Consider the following 25,978-nt stretch of genomic DNA (forward strand, 5'->3'; position numbering starts at 1 on the left):
CCAACAAATGCAATGGCCACGATCTTATGCTTGGTGTTGAGCACTGTCACATTTACTATGGAGCAAACATCCAAGATCAATTAAAAAAAGGTCAGAATGTACAAACAAAGAACTGCAGATGCTGGTTTATACCAAAGATAGACACAAAGCGCTGGAGTAACTCAATGGGTGTGGCAGCATTTCTGAAGAAAAAGAATGGGTGACGTTTCTTGTCGGGACTCTTCTTCAGACTGGAAGTAGGGGGTGGGGGGAAGGGGGCATGAAGAACTCATTGGTCCCGGTCTGGCCTCATTACTCCAGACCGGGACCAATGAGGCCAGACCCAAATAACCTCAGGCAGAGAGGCAAGAAAAGATCAGGACTGGCCCTGCAGTATTTCTCCAGAGATGCTGCCGGACCCGCAGAGTTAATGAAGAAAAGTCCTTCATGGTGAATAGACAATAGACAATAGACAATAGGTGCAGGAGTAGGCCATTCGGCCCTTCGAGCCAGCACTGCCATTTACCGAGATCATGGCTGATCATGCACAATCAGTACCCCGTTCCTGCCTTCTCCCCATATCCCCTGACTCTGCTATCATTAAGAGCTCTATCTAACTGTTTCTTGAAAGCATCCAGAAGAAACCCAAGCCCCGCAAAGCTCAAACAAGCCTCCGACATTTCCAAAACAGTCAGAAACACTCAAAACTTCAAAGCAAATTAAACGGTTAAAAACCCAAAAGAACCAAAGAACTCCAAAAAATGATTCCGCAGCCAAACACTCAAAAACACTTCACAATTGCTTTATACGTGGTGAATTAAAATCTTGATGGTGATTTAAAAAATATTATTGCAAAGATTTAGAATATTTTTGCACAAATAAGCTATGTGAATATGTTTTAAAATTAATAAACTCTTAGCTGGGGCTTTAAAACTATTCACTTACCTTCAAGCCAATGGGTTAAATATTAAAAAAATTGTGTTTCCTTTTACTTGGAGTGGGATACTTTGCAGGTTTTGGGAAAAATGTTTATGGCTTGCTTATGTTGCAACTATCTTGGGAACGTTTGATGGGAGTGAGTAGAGAAAGGTTTGCTCTGTATCTAAGGATTGCCAAAGTTCTGTTATTGCAGATGCCACTGAAACAGCCTGGAGATACAAGATTTCATGAATGCAATAAAATTATTGCCACCAACACCACAAGCGTGAGGAATAGAGGGATCTTTAAGAAAGCTATCCCTTATTCCTGAAATATAATGCTGACAGTCCTGCCAGTGAAGCAAATAATTTTTTTCCAACAATTGAGTCCTTGCATGGCCTCCATTACTAGTACAAGACAACGCTTTTATTCCCAAATGATTTAAATGACTGAACATATATTCCCTACTGGATGTGAATTTTATGTTTCTGAAACATAAGCTCAAATTTTGGGATTCTCTCTCAGTGACTGAGCTACTATTTTGCCTTCCTCTTAATGTATCAAAACAGGAGTGGCCATCAAGAAGCAATTAATTTAATCAGTTTAGCTTGATATAATTTATTCTTGCTGCAAAATAAATACATTCCACTCTATGGAGAAAGGGGTAATGCAGGTGATATTAATGGATAAGGATGCGGATATGAATAGTCATGGATAAGGATAAGACTGGACCTTGGAGGAAAGTACTAACTGGGTGAACGTTAAATCAAAGCATTATTAGGCAGGAGCTGGGGAAAGTAAATTGGGAGCGGCTATTACTGGGCAAGTCTACATCTGACATGCACGGGTCATTTAAAGGCCAGCTGGTCCGAATTTAGCACCAAAATTTTCCTATAAGGAAGAAAGAAAAGGTGAGCAATCTTCGTGACTCTTGGACGACGAGGCACACAGTAAGCTTAGTCAAAGGGAGAAAGGAAGCATGTGTAGGGTTTTCAAAGCTGAAATCGTACAGGGACCTTGAGGAACATAAATAAAGCAAGAAAGAAATTAAAGAGAGAGAGTCAGGACGGCTCAAAAAAGCCATGAAATTAGCTTGGTGAGTAAGATTAAAGAGAATCCCAAGGCATTTGACACATACACTAAAAATAAGAGGGTAACTTGGGAGAGGTTTAGACCCACTCAAGGACAAAAGGAGGGAATTTATGCAGGAGCTAGATGAAAGAGTAAGATGCTAAATGAGTACTTTACCAATTGGTATTAACCAATTGTAGATATTAAGATCGGGAGGAGTATGCTGATATTCTTGGGCATGTGATGTCAAGAATGAGGAGATGTTGGGTCTTTTGAAGAACATAAGATCCCAGGGCATGATATGATTTAGCCCAGGAAATGATTGAAGAAGATTCTGAGGGATAGGATTAGACCTGCAATGTGAGGGATTGCATCTGGGAAAGCATGAACTTATTAGGGATAGTCAGCATGGCATTGTACAGGGGGAAGTCATGTCTTACAAACTAGAATGTTCATTTTTGAGGAGGTGACAATGTTAATTGATGAGGACAACCTTCAAGACGGCAGTGGTGGTGGAGGGAGCAGAAGAACCGTGCTTGCGAGTGGGCTGGGGGCACATCTCCCACACGCTAGGAGATGCTCTTGGTGTTCCAATGAGATGTCCCGGTGCATGGAATCGGAACAGTGGCCATGAGAGGTGAGGGATGGCATGTTTGTGGGCTGGTGCGTCTGGCTCAATTTGTTGGTGGATCGGGCCGTGCACCAGCCTGGGGACCGATTGGTTTGCATGCTGCTCCAAGAGGCTGAGTGTGCAGGTCAGTCATATCATATCATATCATATATATACAGCCGGAAACAGGCCTTTTCGGCCCTCCAAGTCCGTGCCGCCCAGCGATCCCCGTACATTAACACTATCCTACACCCACTAGGGACAATTTTTACATTTACCCAGCCAATTAACCTACATACCTGTACGTCTTTGGAGTGTGGGAGGAAACCGAAGATCTCGGAGAAAACCCACGCAGGTCACGGGGAGAACGTACAAACTCCTTACAGTGCAGCACCCGTAGTCAGGATCGAATCTGAGTCTCCGGCGCTGCATTCGCTGTAAAGCAGCAACTCTACCGCTGCGCTACCGTGCCGCCGTGGCCTGCAGCAGCATAGAGTGGCGGAGCAGCAGTGGAGAACATTCACGACATCGCCAGGCCAACCCCTGCAGCTCCAACCCAGGACTCTGGTGTACTGCCTCATTGTAATCTATCATTCTTACTCTCCAGACAAAATGGGGAACAGCAAGGTTGCTTGCTCAGAACCCAAATTAACATCCATCAGATGTTTGTAAAATGCTGACTTTCTACTTGTTCTTTTGAAGGAGAGACCTGGTCTGGTCACAACATTGACTTCGGACTTCCCATTCAGATGGACCACCGAGTCCACCGAGTCCGTGTCGACCAGCAATCTCCATACACGAGCACTATCCTATACATGAGAGACAATTTACAACCTTTACCAAAGCCAATTAATCTACAAACCTGTGTCTTTGGAGTGTTAGAGGAAACCAGAGCACCCGGGGAAAACCCACGCAGTCATGGGGAGAACGTACAAACTCCGGAAAGACAGTATCCATTGTCAGGATCGAACCCAAGTCTCTGGCGCTGTGAGGCAGCATCTCTATTGCTCCGGCACTGTGCTGCCCCTGTGGAGGAATCTCTTAGATCGCAAAGCAATCAGGCAATAACCATTCTAAAATATGCTTGGAGTCCTGAGGAAAGAGGAGGGAGTTCATCCTGTCATTTGTTTCAGAGCTAAGATGAACATTGAGCAACCCCCACGCACAATGCATAACTGCCCATTCTCGACGTCGTTCATTTTTAAAAAACTGTGATTGCACAAGATGTCACAAGTGTATGTAAATATGTGGACTGTCTGCATGAGCTGTGTTTAGGTACATTTTAATTAAATACAGCATTTAATGTTGTAATAAAAAAGGCAGAAAGTGGTGAGGATTTTTTCCTGAGGTTAATATTTAATGAACGCTGTCCTCTTTGAGAGCAGGCTCAGTGTGTAGATTGCATTAACCTAGGCTTGCGCTCTGCCTGGGACATAATTATTCGTCTTAGATGAATGTTATAAGACTGACAAGGACAGATGTTCTGAAGGCAGTTATCCAACTTCTATTAATACAGCAATACCCCTGACACCCGGTCACATGCACACATCCGTGACCGATCAAATACACCCAGATAACCAGGCACAGGACGTTTTTCTGGTTGCTCAAAGTCAGCGTTTCTAGCGATAGACTTTAGACTTTAGAGACACTGTGCGGAAAAAGTCCTTTCAGCCCACTGAGTCCAGAAACTTACCATGAGGGGAATGAGGAAGCAGAATGAGGGGAGAAAATTGGAAAGATTTATAGGATAAATTCCAGAACCTCAACTCTAGATAGATGCGCAATAAATCGGAAAGGCATGAGAAGCGAGAGTTGAAGGAATGCAGAAATCCCTGAGGTTTTTAAACTTTCAGAACCTGAAGAGGTAATAAAGGATGATGGCACAGATAGAACATATGGACGGAAATTTTATCATTCGAATCATTAACAGAGTGGGAGCCAATGTAGGTCGAAAGATGATGGGCGAACAGGAATGTGGAAGTTCAAAGATAATCAGCAGACTTTCGAATGACCTCAAGTTTATGGAAGGTGATAGCTCTCTTGTGATCGTAATACTTGTATAGTGTTCCTACCATGCTGTTGCAATTTCCTTATAATGTTTCCATTTAAATTTCAATGACAAAACTCTAACAGATGATTCCAGTGCTTCTGTCAATAGGCAAAGAGGGAAAAATACATCAGCCATGCTTGAATAGTGCAGTAGATTCGATGGGTTGAATGGCCTAATTCTGCTCCTGTGTCTTATGGTCTTATGGCAATAACTGTCCAAATTGTTTTCATCATTGATACCAGAGTAAGTAATTTATTCAGTCTACCCTTTTAGCAGGGTTACATAAACTGGATTTCATGGACTTGACTTTAAAATTAGAATAGGGACCAAACATAATGTCATTAATGAAATATGTAACAACGCTTGTATATATTGTCATCCCAAATATTATCAGCCCAAGTTCTGAGGGTTGAAAATGCAGGAAACACTTGTCTGTCATCCACATGTTATTTTGCACAAAAACAAAATATTGCAGTGGCTGGAAACCGGAAAGAAACCCATACAAAGAAGGCTTTGATATAGTTCTCTTAAAGAACTTGGAAGTATAGATAAAATTGTGGGAGCTGCACATGCAACAAGAATTTTCCTCACACCACAAATGGAGGTTGGCTATTTTGTAACATCTGGGACGTAATATGATTCTTTACATTATAATTCGGACAATGGTATTATGAAGTTGTTTTATACGCCGTGTGAAAATATAATTCAATGGTTTATTGATAATGTTGATATAATCAGAAATTCATGCAACACCATGAGTCCATTTCCTCAATTGTGCTTGTGGCTGCAATAAGATTGTTACATTTTCATGCAAACCTAATCCAGGATGTTTGTGACTTCATTGCCAAAAGGTAATCAGAAAATGTCTAAAGTGTTACACTGCAAGCAGTCTGATATTTGTTTTTTTTCTTGCAAATATGTCTTTGGGTTGATTTCAGCAATCTGAATTCTGTTGAGGAGAATAGATCATGAATATGAAATGTTTATAGACTGCTTAGACATTAAAACTACAAATTTTAAAAAAGCACAGGAAAGTATTTACAGTCAGTGATAAGTACAGCACTCATCCCAAAGCTGTTTTTTGAGTCTTTTATGTTTAATTTGCAGATCCACTACCGGTAAATGGTTGTGTAGGAAAATAACTGCAGATGCTGGTACAAATCAAAGGTATCACAAAATGCTGGAGTAACTCAGCAGGTCAGGCAGCATCTAGGAGAGAGGGAATGGGTGCTGGTACAAATCGAAGGTATCCTCTCCCCCTTCCCAGTTCTCCCACTGTCTTCCTGTCTCCACCTATATCCTTTCTTTGTCCTGCCCCCCTGACATCAGTCTCCAACATTTCCGTCACCTCCAACAGGACCCCACTACTGGCCACATCTTCCCATCTCCTCCCCTTTCTGCGTTCCGCAGAGACCGTTCCCACCATAACTCCCTGGTCCACTCGTCCCTTCCTACGCAAACCACCCCCTCCTCAGGCACTTTCCCCTGCAACCGCAGGAGATGCAACACTTATCCCTTTACCTCCCCCCTCGACTACATCCAAGGACCCAAACAGTCTTTCCAGGTGAGACAGAGGTTCACTTGCACCTCCTCCAACCTCATCTATTGTATCTGCTGCTCTAGATGTCAACTTCTCTACATCGGCGAGACCAATCACAGGCTTGGCGATCGTTTCGCTCAACACTTTCGCTCAGTCCGCCTTAACCAACCTGATCTCCCGGTGGCTGAGCACTTCAACTCCCCCTCCCACTCCCAGTCTGACCTTTCTGTCATGGGCCTCCTCCAGTGCCATGGTGAGGCCCACCAGAAATTGGAGGAACAGCACCTCGTATTTCACTTGGGCAGCCTACAGCCCAGCGGTATGGACATTGACTTCTCCAACTTTAGATAGTTCCTCTGTCCATCTCTTCCCCTCCCCCTTCTCAGTTTTCCCACTGTCTGCCTGTCTCCACCTATATCCTTTCTTTGTCCCGACCCCCTAACATCAGTCTGAAGAAGGATCTCGACCCGAAACATCACCCATTCCCTCTCTCCTAGATGCTGCCTGACCTGCTGAGTTACTCCAGCATTTTGTGATACCACCAGTAAATGGTTGTTCACTTTTCAAAATGCATTCTTGTCTGTTCATGTTTCACATGGAATCTTAATGAGGTCACATAATAACTCTATTGCTGTTTGTAAATGAAGTGCATGAAGTATCATTGGAACCTCTCCACAATATGTTTTATATTTCAAGTCAATGTTTAAATTAGAAAGTTCAGTCTGTTTCACAGTGTCTGTCAGAGCATCGACTAATAGAGTAATTAGGACAAAGAGAGGCTGCTTGTTTTTAATTTATTTCGGTTCTCAGCAGAACAATAGCTGATAGAAAATGCTGACCCAGAACCTAAACCTAAACCCTGCTTCCATTCCACTCCTGCAGAATGCTATAACTGTAAGGGGTTTCTGCGCCGAGCTTTCGCCCGACCTAAGGTCCCCGTGCCTTGCTCTGATCCCTTGACCAGGCCGCGCACACTGGTTCCCCGTGAGTGGTTCGACCCACTCACCCCCTACGGTTCTAGACACTGGACTTAGATGCAGGAGCGTTTATAGTGCAGAAAATTCAACCAGACCAGATTTGAAGACCAGGGTTTAAATGGAAAAAGCTTTTATTGAGCGCTTGGGACTTTTGTCCATGAATACTTATACAGTTCTATAAGACATATCTATAAGACACATACCGAATTACATGAATACTTTTGACTATGAATTCTAAAACGCACAGTTCTACAAGACATATACACGACTGTAAGATGGGGAACGTACGACACATCGCAAAATTGACCAACACATATTCCTTTACGCACCCACGTTTATTCAAACCACCCTCCCCTCTACACTAAACTATGTCCAGGATATGCAGGATCGGAGTACATGCTCACCATGGGGCTATTACTGGGGTTACTGGCTGTTCGTGCTGCTTCTCCGCTGCTTTCCGTGAGGGTCGTGCTTGTCCCCTGAGTTTCTTCCTTCCGTTTCTTGCATTCCTTGCAGGTTTTCTTGCAGTATTTCTTCTCGAGTTGCGTGCCGGTTCCTCTCTCTTGCACTTCGCTTCTTCTTGCCTGTCTTTTCTTCCTCCTGCATCCGTTTGACTTGAGTTGCATTGCATCAGTTTAAAACCCAAAAGTCGTGGCCAGTTATACTAATTCTGGCCCGTCCTATCTCCGCCAGATCTCGGGATCTCTTTGTTTAAAATATATGTATTGAGTTTTCTCTCTGATCTGCGCTTATGTCCGGGGGGGGGGGGGTACTGGGGATGGGCAGACGGTGTTAATTGGTATTTCGTTGCGAGGTGATGGGTTTAACTGGTTTCCCATCACCTACCAGGTAGTTTTCTATGGGCTATTGTGCCCCCTTAACGAGATTAACTGTGTAGGTCGGCTTGGGGCATTGTGAGTATGCTGATGTCAGCGCCCCAGTGTCTGGACTTCGACCTGGTTTCGCAGGTTTCTGCATGGCCAATACCCATCCATTGTTCTGGCCGTGGCTTTGCAGAAACCTGGAGACTGGGCTGTAAGGTTTTTTGCTCTTGTGGCTGGTCACGAGGTCCTGCGGCCATTTTAGGACCCACAGATTGTGACATCCCTTGGTAAACTGACCACAGCCTTTCTCCGCTATCAGCCCCAGTCTCCCGTTTAAAATGTCCAAACTGCAGCTCTTTGGTTTGGTGTTGCTTTCAGAATGAGGGAAAACTTTTCAAATCTTACAATAACCCCAATTAAAAGCATTCGAAACAGTTTATTTCACAGGCCCAATTGTTGTTCAAAGATGCTGTTGCAAGTTTATTGCATTCTATTCAACTCATATTGATGTACAATTTGCTGCATGATCAGATGTTACAATGCAAATGATTAGCAATCCATAGAAAGCAAGAATACTTCCATGTATTCTTTACAGACTCTGAATAAACACAATCTTTGTACTTTATGAGAGGCGCGCACACACAACACACAGAAGAAAAAAATAGCATCCTTCAAAGGAGCAACAACAGATAGCGACAGAGGTAAGTATCTGGGGTGTCATTGGGGTCAAAATTTCAGTCTTGCCTACTATTATGCATTTGCTTTCACGCTTCTATGTCCTTTACATATGCAAAAATTGTTCGAGCAATAAGTTGCTGACAATTTATTAGTGTTCCTTTTCAAACAAAAAATGTTTCTTCACCAATAAGTATTAATAACATTAAGGAAATGTGGCTTGTAGGATGGCTTCAGTACATGCAACTGGGTAAGTGAAAGCAAATGCATTACAGTAAATTAGAAAGCAAATACTTATCCTGCTCCCAATGTAATTGCAAATATTTCATCCACTAAATAATGGTCATAATCTATATTTGGAGATGCATTACTACTTAATCAATTAAAGGATGTTTATGGGAATTGATGGAACTGTTTTGATTCCTTATAACGGTGTATTCTGATCATTCAAATTTCGCCTGACGTTGATAATACATTATTATTAATTAGTGGAAAAGGACCCCAACAAATTAATAGAACGATTTACTTCTTTTGAATTACTCGTTGAAGTTTCAACGCAATTATCAAATCTATCCATGCCTTGCAAATGGTCAAAGTATTTAAAGCAGTCCGAAAAATAAACTGGAACATTCAAAAAAGTATGTTTCCCATGATAAATATAAATGATTGAACACGTGCGCAGATATGTTGGAAACTAGAATCATGTAACGGTTTACCATTGTTAAGAACTGTGGCCACTTCTCTTGAAGAGCAATTCAACAATATATTGCAGGACATCTTCCAGTCCAGATAGATTTGCAGCAAAACATTCTTTGTGAATTCTTGCTGCGCTCCAATACTGTAGGCTAATATATTCATGGAAAACACAATCAGCGTGGTTCATTTTCATCAGCCTAAATGGGGGAAGGATTTAAATGTGCTTCGTGATGTGCTTCAGCAGTTAAAAACATAATCCATGCGAGCATTTGCAGCGGCAGATATTGCAAACTCGTCTCATGGTTGGATATAAACACTAAAACGGAGTGCATAATCGATGAACATGTTTACGGCACACTGAACATCAATAGCGATGACCAAAGCGTAGGACAGGACGGGGATTTCGGGCAGGCTGGAGTGCAAGAGCTCAGCTGGGTCTTGGTGCGCACCAAGTGGAGAGGAGAGGAGAGGAGAGGGGGAGAGAGAGAGAGAGAGAGAGACATGCGCGCTGGTGCGGAGAGGCTGAGGCGGGCGGTGCTGGGCGCACTCGCTCACTGAGGCCGGCCGGCTGGCGGCCGCTCTCTCCCTCCCTCCCACCCACCCCACCTCACAGCTGTTCAGTCATCCTTTCCCACACACCACATCGGGACTTGCAGCTTCCGCCACATTCACTGCCTGACGCGACCCACTATATGTGAGAGGCTCGCACACACACACACACACACACAGTGGAAAATAGCATCCTTCAAAGCTGCAACAACAGAGGGAAGCCCGGCAGACAGCGCAGCGCAGCGCAGAGAGAGGCTCCCAGCGACAGACAGACAGGTCCGTAACCCTCCACTCTCCTCCCCTCCCTCCATCCACTCTCCCCCCTCCCTCTCCCCATCTCCCCTCCTCCAGCTTTCACTCTCCCTCTCTCATATCTCCCCTCTCTCTCCCTCCCTCACCTCCCTCTCTCTGCCCTCCTCTCTGAGCCTTTGCATGTGTGTGTGTGTGTGTGGGGGGTGGGGGGTGGGGGACGGGGCGGCGCGGCGAGCCGGGCGGGAGCTCCCTGCAAGCGGCCTGGCCACTGGCTCCGCCCGCCTCTCTGCAAATAGCGCTGGGCGGTTTGCACACATCCTCAGGCGGCAGCCTGGACTGGACCGTTATACTCGGGCCTTGCGTCTCACTGTGAAGAACAGGGAAGGGAAGGGGAGTGGAAGGGAAGGGAGTGGGGGGGAAGGGAAGGGATTGGGGTGGAAGGGAAGGGAGTGGGGTGGAAGGGAAGGGAATCCAGTGACACGGGACCTCTCCGGGGCCAGGCTGACTTGCATTGGTTGCCCAAGGAAAGTCGTTCCGTTTTATTTCAGAAGGAAGTGGATACAGCAACGTGCCAGATTACACACATTGTATGGAGCTGCTGTAAACATTTTGCACGCCGTTTTATGCACAGTTATTTACTTTTAAAAAACAACATATTCCATTACTTGCGACGTGAAACGGTTATCTTTTTGACAGTGAAAATTCTGCCCAGTTTTCTGTTAAATTAACATTCAGCTCGGAATGAAACGTTTTGTGAGTTGGATGAACGCGGGTAACTTTGGACTGGTGTGTTTGGTTGACATATGCGAGTAGTTCGAATCAGTTTAGCGTTTGAAAGTGACGCCTGTTTGGACTCGCATCTTTAAAAGTGGGTTGTTGCACCAGAGGAAGGTCGGGTGAGCTCTCGATTTCGCCCCTTCTTGTTGCTTCCGGGTAGTTTCAGGGTCAGTTGCGACAATGTTTGTCAATGAGCTTCCAAGTTGAAACCGACAACCAGCGCATTTTGGCTCGTAAAAAAGTGCACTGGGTTGCGCGTTAACTGAGGGATGAAATGTCTTGAAGAGGAGGGAATGCCTTGGCCTAATTTTTTTTGGGGGGGAAGTTTGAAACGTCTTTCTGTCAGGAATCCGGGGAACGAGTGACTTTTCCACGTGCTTCGGGTTCTCAGAGAGGTTGATTGTCAGGATAGATAAATCTTTTTGCCCCTCAAGAAGCTGAACAGGAAGATAATGGGATCAAAGCAAGACTAAACAGTTAATGTTCTTATCGGGACCTGCACGTGAAAAGCCTTGGCGAGGCAATGTTCGTATTGCACACCAGCCTAAACATGTGGCTTTTGTGACACTATCCCAATTATTAATGCAAAATTTCTTTCGCGGTATATAATGACTCCAAATAGCGATACTGCAGTAAATGAAATTCTTATCAAATATCAGGATGGCATTCATAATGCTGGATTGGTGGAATCATTGATTTATGAAGATACATGTGTTTTTGGTAACTTTGAAAGATGGTGTGAATCCAATGATAATTGAAAAATGTTACTGGAATAACTTGCCGAAAAAATGTAAGGAGGTGGCTTCAGAAATGTGTGCGCGCTTACATAATTTGCAGATCATGTCTGACATTAGTATTATAGTATTTTGAACAGCAGTGTTTTCAGTCTAGTAGGAACAACCTAATATCTTTCAGAACGTACTCTGAGCATATTCATCCGAAACACCTGTGCTTGGTTCTTTCTTGGAGCTATTCAGCCAGTCCCATCCCTTTGCTTTTCCCCCGAGGTCATGCAAATGTTTCCTTTTCTGGTGAATCTACTTCCACCAGCCTTCTATAGTGCATACCATATTGCAAATGATTAACCAAGGCATGGGGAAGTTCAAGTAAAAGCATGAGAAATATTCAAATAATTTGATCCCGTGCTTGAATCATTGGGATTGAGCAAAGGTTCAAGGAACTGCAGGTGCTTGTTTACAACAACAAAAAAGATACAAAGTGCTGGAGTAACTCAGCGAGCCAGGCAACATCTCTAGAGAAAGTGGAAAGATGACGTTTCAGGTCAGGAATCTTCGTCGGAATGAAGAAGGGACCATCCCAAAACGTCACCTCGCCATCTTCTCCAGAGATGCTGCCTGACCTGCTGCGCTACTCTAGGACTTTGTGCCTTTTAATGTGAATGAGTGGCTGGTCTAATGAAGTTCCAGTACAGTGGTGAATACATATGTAATCAATGTTCTTTTATTGGTATGTTTTGCAATGGTCTGATATTGAATCTTAAATTGTACAATGATCAAAGAAAACATGATTTTTATGACTATTGGGTATGGGCATTATCTGATCTTCAGCAAAGTTGAAATCTACCGTTAATGCACATCTACCTGCTGCTGCTTTACATTGATCATTACGCAAATCCAAAATGTGGCTTCCATTCAGCCCATTCAGCTTTATTTTGGAACCAATATTGGTTCAGAAATACTGAATGGTTTAGTGCTCATTGTAACCATTTGGATTTAGCAGGTTGTTTTGTCAGTATAATTTTGATGAGAAAACTGACTCCGTATTCACAACCTCAGTATCTTTTTTTATTCCAATACTAAATTAGGAATAAGTTGTTGTATAGCAGGGGTCAGGGAGAGTGGAGGGTAGGGTTGAGTAAGGGGTTACAACGTTGGATGGATCTTTAAATTACTTATTGCAAAATTGAACAATGCTGCCAAATGTAAATAATGTGTAATTTTATTCAAGGTTTAACATTATTGAGCTGCTTGCCATGGATATCCGTGTTGAATGGTCTGCTGGGGGAGCTCATATAACAGAGAAGCATATCTGTATTTATTCTTTTAATATTATAACATGGATTTTAAGCCATGGCAAAGCATATTCAATTAGAGCATATGTTTTGCAATGCTTTGCATACAGCAGTTACAGTCTAAGCGGCAGGTACAGCCCAGAACTCAGCGGCAAGCACTAGGTGTCAGGCAGAACCTGAATATTTCTTACCGATACCAGTGGCCAGAAACACAGGTTAAGTAAAATATCTCGATAGCAGCTTGTTCATATTTCCTATTGGGCAGCTATCCAGTTACAATAACACTCAGAAAATCATCCTCTATTTTTTTCTTCTGTTTTTCTTTTTTTTTTAATGCAGGTGTTGGCTGAGTTTGTTAGTGGAACAATTATATCGAAGTGTATGGTTTTGAGTTTTGTTGCACAGTGCTGTGAGTGGATCAGTTTATAGAAGAAGTGCCACCCAGCTTATTCCATCCCCACCCCAAGGCTTTGCTTCGTTACACATCTTTTTTATTCCAAAATTTGATTGGTGTGTGAAGTGCTCACAAACCTGTAAATTCAAATCAGTGTCACTGTTGCCCTATTTCAATCTTCGTATTTTAATTTTGTTTAGTGGTGCGGCGTGTAAATCAACCCTTCGGTCCACCGAGTCCACCCCGACCATCTATCAACCCATTCACACTAGTTCTGTGTTATCCTACTTTTGCATCCTACGCACTATGGGCAATTTGCAGAAGCCAATGAACCTACAAACCTACACGTCTTTGAAATGTGGGAGAAAATCGGAGCGCCTGGTGAAAACCCACACGGCTAAAGGGAGAACGTGGAAACTCCACACAGACAGCAGCCAAAGTCAGCATCGAACCTGGATCTCTGGCACAGTGAATCAGCAGCTCTCCCACTGCACCACTGTGCTGCCCATTTGTGATCCTAAATTCTGCTTGGCATTTCGTTTCTTTGGGATGAGCATAAAAACTAGCGTACTTAATATCTTGTTCACAATGCAGCTCTGTGAAAGTAGAAGACAGTGAAAAGTGCTATTGATTTTGGTGGCTTCCTGTTCTTCCTGATGTGTTTATTTTGAGTTATGTAATAATTTGGTGGTTTGGTAGAAAATGTCATTGGGTCACTGTGTTACTGCTGGATGCTTTGTTGATCAGTTGTGTTTCAGAGGTGACTCGAGGTCTGTGTGGGTAGCAATGCATGTGATGCCCAGAGACAAAGTTCACTTCCTGTGAACTATTTGTAACTCAGACAATACGCAAGATGTAAATGTAGCAGAACAGAGTTCCCACAGTTCTCTTTCTGTTTGAAATCATTCCTGACCCAAAACGTCACAAATAGGGTGGCACAGTGGCGCAGTGGTACAGTTGCTGCCCTACAGTGCCAGAGACCTGGGTTTGACCCTGACTGCGGTGCTGTCTGTACAAAGTTTATATGTTCTCCCTGTAACCATGTGGGTTTTCTCCGGGTGCTCCAGTTTCCTCCCACTCTCCGAAGATGTATAAGTTTGTAGGTTCATTGGCTTTGTTAAGTTGTAAAATTGTCCCAAGTGTGTGGGAGAGAGCTAGTGTAGAGGGTGATCGCTGGTTGCCGTGGACTCGATGGGCCGAAGGGCCTGTTTCTGCACTGTATCTCTGAGATGTAAAGTTTAACAACAAACAAAAAAAGCAGCAAATTAAGCTCTGCTGAATGATGTACGAGAAGTGCAGGAAAATAACTAGTCAAATACTGAATAAAAATATTGTCTTTTAAGAGACCATAGAAGTAGTATGATACTCAAATAAAAACCTTGGTTCTTTCGTTATTCAAATAGTCAAATGAAATTAAAGCTTTGGTTTTCATTTGCAAGCTGTTTGAGTGGATGTTCGCAGAATCAAAATGCGACACAGTTGAATTGGATCAGAATATTCATTCATTATTTGCAGCAGTGATCCAAGCCATGCATGCAGTATGGTTGCAATGATCTTTACCAAGTGACTCTGTGGGAGTTTTGAGTATTTGCAGAAATTGAACTGTTTAAAATTATAATCCAGTGGTGTTTTCCTGCCTTCCCGTGGAATTTATTGACAGTTATCACGTGTAGATGTTTTGTTCCAATGATTTTATTACAACGAGGAAAAGCTGAGGTTTTTATTTCTCAATGGCAGTTCAAAGGTTGCATTGAGATAATTTCTGCTCAGTTAATGCCTCACCCTGGAAGTGACACCGTGATAGCAAACATTTGGTTTTAATTTTCCCTTCAATCAGCAGTGTGATTTTTAACAAGATCGCACTGAAGAGTTGTTGTGCAGATGGGGTAAAAGTCTCAGTAGAACCCAAACTTATGCCCTAATGATTTTTTAGTTTATTTTATTATTGTTACGCATTACGAGGTTTTGTGAAAACGTTTTTATTGCATGCTATCCAGACAACAAAGCTATAAGTGATTACAATCAAGCCGTCCACAATGTACAGATGGAGGATAAGGGGAATAAACCCTTGGTCCAAGTCCAGTGAGGTCCAATTAAAGATAGTCTGAAGGTCTCCATTGAAGGCAGCGTGAGGTAGCAATGGAGCCAATTGGAAGGGAGGTTGGTTTGCCTGATGGTCTGGGCTGTGTCCACAATACTCTGCAATTTCTTGCGCTGTTGGATGGAGCACTGATCTGGTACTGGTCTCACCTGGTCCAGTCGTGAAACACTGCTGATTTATATGGGGATTATGAGCCTGATAATATAAAGGCAATGAGGATTGCAAATTCTTTTAAAGTTCACTCAGCTTCATCACAGAAGCTTGTGACAAAGTTAACTTGCACTGTTGTAACATAGTTGTGTTGCCTGTTCTGTATTACATTGTTTCCATTTAGTCCCAAACTAGACTGTGGCTCCTCTACAAATTGAATTAAAAGAAATTTACACTTTAGACATTTTTGGCATTTTTAGAGTAAGGGCCATGTCAAATATTAACTTGCATGATCATCAAATATTTAATCCAAAGTATTTTTAAACTTGTCCTGTTGTGGCCCCATGATACCACTCCTGCCTCCAACACTTCCTTCTCCTCTCTTCTCTCCAAATGATTTTCCTGAGATCGATTTCAAAGCAAAGAAATTACAGCTTGGATCAGGAGCTCTAAAATATTTGAAAATAATTGCTATTGTTTTTGTAAACAAATTAATACCAATGTCTGAAGAAGGGTCCCGAAACGTCACCATCCTTTTTTCTCCAGAGATGCTGCCTGACCTGCTGAGTTACTCCAGCACTTTGTGTCTACCTTTCATGGCATTAAATAACTAGTTTTATTTTAACTATTTTTTTTCTGAACTCTACCAACTCTTGCCAGCACCTTGTTTATTTTAATAACAAGGTTCTTTTTTCCATATATGCTCTGTATCTTTTCATGAACTATCACCATTTCCTCTTGCTTCCTCCGCAGTCTTCATTTTTGCAACCGCTTCTGTGGAAACCTGATCAATATATTTGCGGTCATTGTACTGAGTAGTTTATATGCCACACATATTTTCAGAATTTTCTCGAGTGGATGAAACTCCACCAGGTTGAACAAATTTCATTCATTTTATTCAAATTAATTTGCTGGCCTGCTGGTTTGGAACAGAATTTACGTTGGTTGAGTTTAATGAGCAATGTTCCGTGGCTGGCAATGTGCTGATTCAGATCTGACAGCTGCTCTGTGCCTTGACTGGTCTGGGTATGATTGAACTCTACCAGCAGTTTCATCTTTGCTCAAGAAACTTGCTCAACACGCACACTCTCAGTGCCTCTCTACAGGCACTGTCTTAATTTCATTTCAATTAATTAACCACTTTCCATTCTTTTTTCTATTTGAAATCTCCGATCTGATCTATGCAATGAAATGCTTAAAGTTGACAGAATAGCAATTTTTGACCTTAATCACATTGTTTATTTAGGCATTCTGTCATAAAAATGTACTATTTTAAAACTTTCTTGTATTGACATTGGCTAGATCTATTAAATATTTCATTGTTCATAAGTTTTAAGAGCAGAATTAAGCCATTCGCCCCATCGAGTCTATTCCGCCATTCAATCATAGCTGATCTATCTTTCCCTCTCAACCCCATTCTCCTGCCTTCTCCCCAGAACCCCTGACACCTGTACAAATAAAGAATCTCTCAGTCTCTGCCTTAAATATCTATTGACTTGATACAGCCGTCTGTGGCAATGAATTCCACAGATTCACCACCCTCTGACAAAATAAGTCCTTTTATTCTGTGGTTAGGGCCTTTGGTCCGGGATTCTCTCACTAGTTTCGAATTAGATGATTCATACCCGATGTATATCACTTTTCTCACTTGTATTTAACAACACGTGTATTTATAAAATATGCTTCGATGGAATAAAATATCCGAGGCTTCTTCACAAATTACCCTCAAACAAAATTTAGGAGTGCGCTTCATAAGGACTTTAATTTAGTTTAGGTTAGTTTATTGTCACGTGTACCGAGGTACAGTGAAAAGCTTTTGGTGCGTGCTAGAAAGACTATACATGATTCCAAGAACATAGACGAGGATGTGCGTTTGTAAGAGGCAAAATCAGGGAGACTTCCAGAGGCTGTTGCACAGCTTAGGGCTTCGGTAGATGAAGGGGTGGCTGTCCTTGGAGAAATTATGAAAGTTTGGGTATTACTTTCTGGATCTCAATTGTTGCTGGGTGCTTGTATCCGGATTTGCACATGAATCCCCTAACTAAAAGTCAGGTGGGATTCATCCATTATGTATGTTGCCTTGGGGAATGAGAAGTGCCTATGATGCACTCATTGGTAGGACCATTTTATTTATATTCCTCGGTGGGAAATTGCAAAGATTTTGAGCAATAAACTCTGGAGAGGAAATGATACTAATTTTGCGAGATCTGCACAAAATAAAGTCAGCAGGCTTTCCTGTGGGAAATGACTGGATGTAGTACTGGTGAATCAGAGAGAAACTCCACGCTAATTGCTGATAAAAATAAGCATAGATTGACACGGGTCATGTTCGTGTGATGCTGCTTCCTTTGTTCGACTTCACTTCAGATTTTAGAGATACAGCGGGGAAACAGGCCCACTGAGTCTGCACCGACCAGTGATAACCCCATACATGCGCACTATCCTGCGCACTAGGGATAATTTACGAGTTTTACCAAAGCCAATTAGCCTACAAACCCGTATGCCTTTGGAGTGTGGGAGGAAACCAGAGAAGACCCACAAGGTCACGGGGAGAACGCACAAACTTCATGCTGCCAGCATCCGTAGTCAGGATTCAACCCATGTCGCTGGCTCTGTAAGGCAGCAACTCTACCGCCACCCTGCCACCCACAGTTGTTGACGAGAGTGCTTTTGTATGGAGCTGCAAGTTGATGTAAACCTTTTGTCCCTGAAGTCGAGGCTTTACTGTGCATCTGATTGATCCAGTGTGGTCGTTGCACTGTGCGCTTGCAATGGTAATGCTGGTATCTTTCACTTTGAGCAGAAAAAGAAATGATCAAAAGTTCAATGTTCCTGCAAGCAGGTATCATAGTACATGGGATTTAAACCATTGCACTCCAGTCTGAGATTAAAGCACACTGTTACTCACTCAGCGTTCAGGGTGGGCTCCTCGGAATGAGAGCACTAGTGGAATTGGCAGCAAGAGGTGTCATTACAGTATTGAATGTAGAGTCATGCATTGTGCATGCAATCGTTGCACAGCTGGGTGTGGAGTGGCTGGTCATAGAGTCATAGAGTGTGGAAACAGGCCCACACCGGCCAACAAACCCATCTACACTAATCCCACCTGCCTGCATTTGGTCCATATCCCTCCGAATGTGTCTTATCCATGTATCTTTCCAAATGTTTCTTAAATGGAAAGTCCCTGCCTCAACTACCTCCCTGGCAGCTTGTTCCATCCTTTGTGTGTAAAAGTTACCACTCAGATTCCTATTAAATATTTTCCCCTTCACCTAAAACCTATGTCCTCTGGTCCTCGATTCACCTACTCTGGGCAAGAGACTCTGTGCATCTACCTGATCTATTCCTTTCATGATTTTATACATCTCAATAAGATCACCTCTCATCCTCCTGTGCTCCAAGGGATAGAGTCCCAACCTATTCAACCTCTGCCTCTCGCCCAGACCCGCTAGTCCTGGCAACTCACACTCTTGGCTGGTGTGAATGATGTGACTGCTCAGCACTGATCTGTTGGGCTCGGTGCACCAAGTTGCTGGGGACTAGCAATGACTGTACCGTGTGACGACGGTCCCTCTGTCGCCCATGTGTGAATGGAAGCTGCAGGCTCCTCTCTGCTGCAAGCCAGCTCTCTCCAGCCCAGAGAGCAGCAACAAGCTTCACTGGGAGGGAGAAACATAGAAAATAGGTGCAGGAGTAGGCCATTCGGTCCTTCGAGCCAGCACCGCCATTCAATATGGTCATGGCTGATCATCCAAAATCAGTACCCCGTTCTTGCTCTTTCCACATATCCCTTGATTTCTTTAGCCCGAAGAGCTAAATCTAACTCTCTCTTGAAACATCCAGTGAATTGACCTCCACTGCCTTCTGTGGCAGAAAATTCCACAGATTTACAACTCACTGGGTGAAAAAGTTTTTCCTCATCTCTGTCCTAAATGGCTTACCCCTTATTCTTAGATGGTGACTCCTGGTTCTGGACTTCCCGAACATCAGGAACATTTTTCCTGCATCTGGCCTGTCCAATCCCTTAAAATTTTTATACGTTTCCATAAGATCCCCTCTCATCCTTCCAAATTCCAGTGAATATAAGCCCTTTTGATCCATTCTTTTGAGAAGCTATGAGATCTGTGTGGTGTCAGATCTGGTGCTGCCGTTTCCATAGCAATGGCCTGCGTTTCACTGTGGTGGTGGTGGGGAGGTTGAACCCGGTACCTCAGTGACGAGCAGCTACTCCATCCCACACTGACTCCTGGGGAAATCGTGGATGGGGGAAAGGGAAACAGTACTGTCGCCTGGGTGTCGCAGCCTGAGTGAACGACTTTTTACGTGAGGGTTTTGGGAGTTCAGGGGCGGAAACACTAAGTCTGGCACCACAGCAAGTGGCACTAGTTTGGAGGGATGAGATTATAGGAGGGAAATGGTACTGAAGTAATATATGTGTTAATCGTCCGTAAATTAATATGAATTGCTAATTGATGGGAAACCTGAACGCTGCACATTTAAGGTGAATGAGGCAGACCTTAATGGTGTCACACAACACAGAGGCCTTGCAGCCCGTCATGCTGATTCAGCTCATCCAGTTAGTCCCATTCCTTCTATCCAGAGATGCTGCCTGTCCCGCTGAGTTACTCCAACAATTTGTTTCTTCCTTCAGTCCCATCACCTGTTTTCCTTTCCTTTCAATCCTGCAATTTTTTTTCTTCCAGAGTAATTTTCAATTTTCTTCAGAAAGTTTTATGTTAAGTATCGTTGTCAGAGATTGAGCATTAGTACTTCCAGGTGTGGGAAAACTCGTAATATCGCTGCTTTATCATTGGTGCGGACATTTCTGACACCTTGTTGATGTTTAGAGATACAGCGTAGAAACAGGCCCTTCAGCCCACCAAGTCCATGCTGACCATCAATCACCCAGACTATGTTCTATGTTATCCCACTTGCACATCCTGCAAACAAGGGGCAATTTACAGAAGCCAATCAAACTACAAACCTGCACGCACGTCTTTGGAATATGGGAGGAAACCGGAGCACCCAGATATTGGCAATTATTTGTTTCTATATTGTGGAAGGCAATACATATGGTGCTGTTCTGTGTTTCATGTCAAAAAACACAAGGTGGCAGTGGATTTAGGTGCATCCGATCAGATGAACCTGCGGACACAGGGAAAACGTACAAACACTGCACAGACAGTACCCGTAGTCAGGATCAACCCTGGGTCTCTGGCGCTGTGAGGAAGCAACACAACCACTGTGCCGCCCATCCTGTGTGTGAGTGTTGTGTATTGACTTCCTCTGTAATGCATGTGATCCAGTTTTACCTTGGTTGTAGAAACAAGGAACCATCGATGCTGGTTTATGAAAAAAGACACTGTTAGAGCAACTCAGTGGATCAAGCAGCATCCCCGGAGAACATGGATAGGTGACGTTTTTGGTCGGGTCCCTTCTTCAGACTGAAAGTACTCCAGCACTTTGTCTTTTAAAAAAATTCTTGGTTGTGCTGGAATCCTTCATCTGGTTCGATGCACCTAAATCCACTGCCACCTTGTGTTTTTCGACATGAAACACAGAACAGCACCATATGTATTGCCTTCCACAATACAGAAACAAATAATTGCCGAAGCTGATTCATGCACAAAATGACAGTGGTGGAGTTACTCAGGAGGGGGTGGGGATGTGATGGAGGGGTCATGGGGTTCCAATGCATTGTAGATTTCTTAAATAATCATCGTCTTCCTCAATACTGGTGACCACAGAACTACATTAGTGAATGAATCAGCCCGGTTAGCATTATAATGCTTTATGTGGGCTCTTTTACAAGGCCTTTGTCGATGCTTCCAGTGTCGACGGTACATCAGACAAATCTGTGTCCCTATTTAGCATTGAGTGAGTGTGCAAGGAATGCAGCAGAGAAATACTCAATTCCACCCTCTACTTACAAAGCTTGTTACGATGTGTACGTGTGCTCATGCATACAGAGCAACTGATAAAGGTGCCCCTCCTAAATGTAAGTTCCGGTACAGTCCAATCTAAGTCCCTGCACACACCCTTGTCACGGCTGCACTACTGACTGTTGGAAATGTGTAAAACCACGCAGAATATCCAGTTGGGTAGATTGCCAGTCAGCAACAAGTTCGCTGAATGACGAGTCAATGAAATGTTGCACAGTGGCCCTGTTGTAACTGTTCAAATATTGTAAAACATTTTGCGGTGTGACAAGCCACCTTAAATCACTGGGGGTTGGGGGAGAGGGGAGGAGGTGAGGGAGCAGGGAGGGGGCAGATAGGGGTTGGGGTTAGGGGAGGTGGGGAGGGGGGACAGGTGGGGGTTGGGGGAGAGGGGAGGGGGACAGGTGGGGGTTGGGGGAGAGGGGAGGAGGTGAGGGAGCAGGGAGGGGGCAGATAGGGGTTGGGGTTAGGGGAGGTGGGGAGGGGGGACAGGTGGGGGTTGGGGGAGGAGGGGAGGGGGTGAGGGAGCAGGGAGGGGGCAGATAGGGGTTAGGGTTAGGGGAGGTGGGGAGGGGGCAGATAGGGGTTGGGGGAGAGGGGAGGAGGTGAGGGAGCAGGGAGGGGGCAGATAGGGGTTGGGGTTAGGGGAGGTGGGGAGGGGGGACAGGTGGGGGTTGGGGGAGGAGGGGAGGGGGTGAGGGAGCAGGGAGGGGGCAGATAGGGGTTGGGGTTAGGGGAGGTGGGGAGGGGGGACAGGTGGGGGTTGGGGGAGAGGGGAGGAGGTGAGGGAGCAGGGAGGGGGCAGATAGGGGTTGGGGTTAGGGGAGGTGGGGAAGGGGCAGGTGGGTGTTTGGGGAGGTGGGGAGGGGGACAGGTGGGGGTTTGGAGAGGTGGGGAGGGGGGCACGTGCGGGTTCGGGGAGGTGGGGAGGGGGGCAGCTGGGGGTTAGGGGAGGTGGGGTGGGGGGCAGGTGGGGGTTAGGGGAGGTGGGATCGGTGCTAGTGGAGGACTTCCAATTAATAATAGATTTTTATTAAAGCTGCAATGTGTACCATCAACGTGTGGACTGTACATGGGGTCATATCTGTGCAATGAACCACTTTGCCTTGCTGATATATTAAGTGGATAACCATATCTGTTATAAGTGGTAAATTCTTCATCGTCCAATTACAGGTAAACACTGTGTAACAGTGGCATTTTGTTAAAGTACTGCAGTCAGCACTGCGGCAGTTGGAGCAGTGTTTCAGAGCACAAGGCAACCAAAATGCCACTTTGGTCAACATTTCACTGAGTTTGAGAGACACATTTGGTGACTCCATGCCTCTGTGAAAGGCAAGTAGTCACCATGCCTTTCACAGAAGCATGGTGAGACAAGATTTCACACTGGCATGTAAGGAAGTATCGTGTGTTGTTCAAAACATATCCGAAAGGGGTATATCTTAAAGAATAACTTAAAGGATGAGAGAGGGGCAGAAGAACATGTCAATTAAATTCCATGCATAGAATGGAGGAAAGAAGACTTGCCTATCAGAGGCAGAGTGAGGCAGATTGGGACTGGGCTGGCTGGCAGGTGGTTGTGGAAGTTATGGAAGGTGGTGCCCCCTATCAGAATGGGCATACATGGGGCGGCACAGCAGTAGAGTTGCTGCATTACCGCACCAGAGACCCGCGTTCAATCCGGACCACAGGTGCTGTCCGTGCGGAGTATGTATGTTCTCCCTGTGACCATATGGGCTTCCTCTGGATGCTCCAGTTTCCTTCCACATTCCAAGGATGTGCAGATTTGTAGGTTAATTGGTTTCTGTAAAAATGGCCCCCAGTATGTTGGATGCAAAACTGGGATAACATAGAACTAGGATAACGGGCGGCACGGTGGCGCAGCGGTAGAGTTGCTGCCTTACAGCGAATGCAACGCCGGAGACTCGGGTTCGATCCTGACTACGGGAGCCGTCTGTACGGAATTTGTACGTTCTCCCCGTGACCTGCGTGGGTTTTCTCCGAGATCTTCAGTTTCCTCCCACACTCCAAAGACGTACAGGTTTGTAGGTTAATTGACTGGGTAAATGTAAAAATTGTCCCTAGTGTGTGTAGGATAGTGTTAATGTGCAGGGATCGCTGGGCGGCGCGGACTCGGTGGGCCGAAGGGCCAGTTTCCGCGCTGTATCTCTAAAACAAAAACTACTGTTCAGTAGGCGTGGACAGTGGGCCAAAGAGCATGTTTCCATGCTATATCTCTAAACTGAACTAAAGAGGATTTGTTTGTAGTAGGAATCTGTCAGAGTACAACATGAGTGTGTTAGCAGTGGAAGCTGTCATGGCATAACCTGTAGTTAGAAGTGTGGGAGGGTGGAGTGAGGTGGTGTTGGTGGATAGTGTTTTGACTACAGAATGTAGAGGAGCTACCTGATGTTATTGAATTGAGGGCCAGGAGGAGGCCTGTGCCTTGCATTTCTTTGAGTGGAATAATGTGTGAGGGCTGGCGGGAAAATATCGAAGCATCAATCCGTAGCACAACTAGAAACAACCTCTCTGCTTTTTCAACCTCCGCACCTCGTCATTGGCAGGGCCTAAAATAGTAGAGTAGGCCGAGGGAAATGAGGCCATGTCAGGCCATTTGAGTAAACCATGAAACAAACATAGTTCTGATAGTTGCTGAAAATCCAGCCAAAAATAGTCTAGTTGAGGTTAGAAATACAGCATGGAAGCAGGCCATTCGGCCCACCGAGTCCACAACGACCAACCATCACTCCATTCACTTGTTCTATACACACCAGGTACAATTTACAGAAGCCAATTGACTTACAAACCTGCAAATCTTTGGAATGTGGAAAGAAACCAGCACACCCGGAGAAAACCCACACAGTCACAGGGAGAACGTACAAACTATGTACAAACAGCACCCATAGTCGGGATTGAACCTGGGCCACGGTTGCTGTAAACCAGCAACTCTACCTCTGCACCGCCCGAATGGCACGTAAAAAGGATTTGTGTTTATATCAGCACCTCTGGAGACGTCGATGTCTTAAACTATTTTATGAACCGAAGTATATATAATGTACAGACCCTCTTGTCATTGAAGAAATGGGCGGCCCGATGGCAGAGCTGTAGAGTTGCTGCATTACAGGGCCAGAGACCCGGGTTCAATCCTGATTATGGGTGCTGTCTGTACAGAGTTTGTACGTTCACCCTGTGGATTTTCCCTGTGTGCTCTGGTTTCCTCCCACGCTCCAAAGGTGTACAGGTTTGTAGGTTAATTGGCTTTAATAAAAATTGTAAATTGTCCCTCGTGTTTAGGATAGTATTGGTGCACGGGGATTGCTGGGCAACATGGAATCTGTGGGCTGAAGGGCCTGTTTCGGCATTGTATCTCTAAATTAAACTAAGTATGGAAACTTATTTGGGCAATGAAAGACCCCAAAAAGATAAGTGCACGCACATGTACCCAGCCAGCAGTCACATTAATCCTGATTAACAGATGAGATGTTTTACTTGCGAGGGTGCAACCAAAGTTAAGGGTTTACTGGTTGTGGAATGCAAATAGCTGGCACCTGTCAGTACCTGGCTGTGGTTGGAGGTGTTTCACTAACCGAGATTCTGGTTTTGTGACGATATGTCAATTCATTGCACTCAGTCAAAGTTTTGTGATTGTTCTTGGTTTGGTTCTGCTTTGTAGGATCTGAGATCTAAATGTTAACGTTGAAGGGAAGTGCCCTGATTATCTGTGGAAGTTTTACACTGTTTGCTGCTGTCTTTGTGGAAATGTGTTAGCGCAATGTAAGCTGAAAAAGACAGCTGGGACTTTACATTTTGTGGCTGGCTGCCCGCCTGTTGTTGATTATTCCAGATATTTTCTGAGCCTTCGGTTGTTCTTTGCTGTACCACAAAGTACATGGTTCTTATTATAAGCAGTGGGTGCTATTCTTCTTATACGAAGGAAAGCAAAATTAAAAAATGTTATGAAATGAGACCACCTCTCGATAATTGACTTTTCTGCCCAATGTATCCGCAAGGCCTTTAGTTTAGAGACCCAGCGTGGAAACAGGCTCTTTGACCAACCGAAGCCAGGCCGCCTAGTGATCGCCCATACACTAGTTCTATCCTACACACTCGGGACAATTTACAGAATCCAAATACCCTACAAACCTGCGTGTCTTTGGAATGTGGGAGAAACTGGAGCATCCGCAGAAAACCAATGCGGTCAAAGGATTCAAAGGCCTTTTATTGTCACCTGTATCAATTAAGGTACAGTGATATGCGAATTACCCTACAGCCATACCAAAAAAAGCGATATGACACACAACTACATAAAAGTTAACATAAACATCCACCACAGTGGATTCCTCACGGCCATGGAAGGCAATAAAGTCCAATCTTCTTCCCTCATTCTCCCGCGGTCGGGGCAGTCAAACCATCTGTCGGGGCGATCGAAGCTCCCGCGTTGGGG

At 44.4% G+C, this 25,978-nt stretch overlaps 1 protein-coding gene across 1 annotated transcript in view; it reads left to right on the forward strand.

The window, feature by feature from the left end:
- The first annotated feature begins 9,895 nt into the window (after nt 1-9,895).
- The window catches only part of LOC144597248 (alpha-(1,6)-fucosyltransferase-like), a 585,852-nt gene continuing 569,769 nt past the window's right edge, over nt 9,896-25,978 (forward strand). The window contains 1 exon segment of the mRNA XM_078406318.1: nt 9,896-10,165. The gene's annotated coding sequence lies outside the window, so the exon portion shown is untranslated.

The sequence above is a fragment of the Rhinoraja longicauda genome, chromosome 10 (genome assembly GCF_053455715.1).
Source record: "Rhinoraja longicauda isolate Sanriku21f chromosome 10, sRhiLon1.1, whole genome shotgun sequence".
Taxonomy (NCBI): domain Eukaryota; kingdom Metazoa; phylum Chordata; class Chondrichthyes; order Rajiformes; family Arhynchobatidae; genus Rhinoraja; species Rhinoraja longicauda.